The 2,893-nt window shown below is 50.5% G+C and overlaps 1 protein-coding gene across 1 annotated transcript in view; it reads left to right on the top strand.

Moving 5' to 3' along the window:
* EIF2B3 (eukaryotic translation initiation factor 2B subunit gamma) overlaps nucleotides 1–2,893 on the top strand; it is a 119,172-nt gene that overhangs the window by 9,041 nt on the left and 107,238 nt on the right. The window lies entirely within an intron of this gene.

Below are 2,893 nucleotides of genomic sequence, written 5' to 3'. Positions count from 1 at the left end.
CCGAATAAATGCTTGTATTTGGGAGTTAATGGGTAACAGAATTCACTTCTCAATTTTGTAAGCAACAAAGAAATTGTTTTGGGGCCTTTGCAATAGGAGGTGATAAGCGTGTGTTTGTCGGGGGGGAGAGAGGGAGTATTGTTTTCTTTTATTCCTGTTTCTGAACTTCCTTGAAGTATTTGTATTTGTGCATTATTTGGTAGTATTGGCACTGGTACTACCAAATATTGCAGACCTTCTTAATGTTACATTAAGATCAGAAGCTTAAAATCGTAAAGGGTAAATACCAAAATATGATTGCATCTGTGTTGCACATGCATAGTGCCATCATTCTTCTTTCTTCAGTGTTTTCTTCATAAAGCGCCCCCTTACAAGCATCTCTTCTGCCCAAGAACATTGTGCCACTGTTGCAAGTAACTACTGTCAGGCCTGGGGCAGGCCTGTGCCCATGTAGGATGCCAATACGACTCCATGAGGTGGGTGCCTGCCTGCAGAGCAGCTTGCTCCATCAAGACTGGTGCCTTGCCATGATGGGGCTCTCTGCAAGCCTCTGTGACCTGGAAAGCAATGCTGGCAGAAGTGCTATTCCTGACCAGGTATGGGTCAAAGGGCAGAGGTCAGATGAGAACTACTTTCGCAGCCTGCTAAGTGGCCGACAGCTTCACTCTGGAAAACAACCAAACAACGCTCCCCACTTCTCCAGTCATCATGGAAATAGAGGAAAGATCTCACCAATCTCAGTCTCAGGTCTTGGATCAATGGATAGTGCCCACATCAGCCGTATGATAGGTGCTGGTCAGGGATGGATCCCAAGGGGTGCATGGCACCTGTCTGTGGCTGATCCAGGCACAAGGGGGGCCCCAGAGCCACTCTTGCCCTGTTCCAGCTGCAGGCTACAAAGAGCAGCTGTGTGGAGCTGGACACAGCCGGGCACAGCCATGGCAGTGAGCATGTTCCTCCTTCCGGAACCTGCTTTTGGCAATCAGGGGACCCCTGGCAGGGGCAGTGTGTGGGCGCTGGAAGGAGGAATGTGCCTACTACTGTCGCTGTTCCCAGCTGAGCCTGGTTCCCATACAGCTGTCCCCTGCAGTCAATGGCTGGAGCAGGGCAGGAACAGCTCTGGGGCTCCCTCACACCCAGATCAGCCAGGGGCTGTAATAGTTGGATCTCTCCCACCTACTTGTGCACCTGCTCCCTGCCTGGGTCCTCAGTGTCCCCCACTGGCCCATGATCTCTAGCCACACCTGCCCCCCTCCCCTCAATGGTCTGAGGAGCAGCATGTTGCACCCCCTTCAATAAATCCTGGATCCACCCATGGTGTCAGTCAAACCTTGTATTGGCAGGAAACTGGTACCCTGATGAATGCTCATGATTCAAACCAGAGTACAGTCAATAAGCTATGTAGATAAATGCAGGCTGAGGTTTGTCCTTGCCTGAACAGTCCTTCATTCCCACTTTCTGGCCCCTCTTCCAGGAGGTAAGCACTGTAATATATTAATTCGTTTTTAAAATTGGGTGTCACTTGATTCACAGAGGTTATGGAGGGGCTTCAGGTCCAGAAAGGTTGAGAACAACTGCATTAACTGTGTGTCACACTGTATATGCTATGTATGCTGAGTTAATATTCTTGCAAGAGTTCTCCTTTCCTGCTATTTTTTCTTCAAACTGCATGGATGGCATGTTGTGTCTGTGTTATCATGTGCCTCTGGTTCATTGAAGACTCCGGGGCTTCCTGCGTTGCTTTGCTTTCTGCTCCACTGGTGATGCATCAGTATACCAGACTCAGCTGGATACAAAAGAAGTGCTTCCAGGGATTTCTGCTCATCTACCTCCTGGGAAGCTCTGAGAAGCTGTGCATAGTGATGGATTCTTCACCAAACCTTTTAAAGGTGGTGGAGCTGTTTGGTCACAAAGAAGTAGCTCTGCTTAATTCAGCAGGAGAGAAGTGAAGTGATTGCATACCTGGCCTCCAGTTAAACATGCTCTGGGATCAAAAGCAGCTACAAATGCTGCTTACCCTGTGTGCTATGCTCATGTTCCGGTCTGACATCTGGTTATAAGTTTCTCTGTTTTCAGAGAGCTGAAATTTTCTGCATTGATTCTGGGCTGTTGCAGGGCACAGCATGCCCTGGTCTACCTCCTCCATGCACTGCACCGCACTGCACCTCAAAACATGGTCTTAGAGAAGGTAAGCCCTGCTTTGCTGCCATGCTCCCTAGCATGGTCAAAAGCAGTGTGGACCTGTCCTTCATGTGGACAAAGCTTGCATGGAAGTTGAGGCACAAGTACCATAGTTTCACAGTTGGTAGGGTTGGAAGGGACCTGAGCAGATCATCAGGTCCGACCCCCTGCCATGGCAGGAAAGAGTACTGGGGTCAAACGACCCCAGCGAGGTGTTCATCCAGCCTCCTCTTAAAGACCCCCATGGTAGGAGCCAGCACTACTTTGCTTGTAAGTTGGTTCCAGACCCTAGCTGCCCTGACAGTGAAGTAGCACCTTCTGATGTCTAACCTGAATTTACCCTCTGCCATCTTGTGACTGTTATTTCTAGTCACTCCTGGTAGTGCTCAGGGGAACAGGGATTCCCCCAATCAATGCCTGCTGGTCCTTCTGACCAGTTTGTAATGGGCCCCTAGATCCCCCTCAGCCTTCTCTTGTGGAGGCTCAACAGGTTCAGGTCCTGTTGCCTCTCCTCATAGGGCCTGCCCTGCAGCCCCCTAATCATACGAGTGGCCTCCTCTGGACCCTCTCCATGCTGTCCACATCCCTCCTGAAGTGCGGTGCCCAGAACTGGACTCAGTACTCCCGCTGCGGCCTGACCAGTGCCGCATAGAGGGGGAGGATCACCTCCCTGGACCTGCTCGAGATGCATCTGTGGATGCATGACAAGGTG

This window comes from Crocodylus porosus, unplaced genomic scaffold (genome assembly GCF_001723895.1).
Source record: "Crocodylus porosus isolate Cpor-Errol unplaced genomic scaffold, CroPor_comp1, whole genome shotgun sequence".
In the NCBI taxonomy this organism is placed as follows: Eukaryota; Metazoa; Chordata; order Crocodylia; family Crocodylidae; genus Crocodylus; species Crocodylus porosus.
This window is presented reverse-complemented; position numbering and strand designations above follow the sequence as displayed.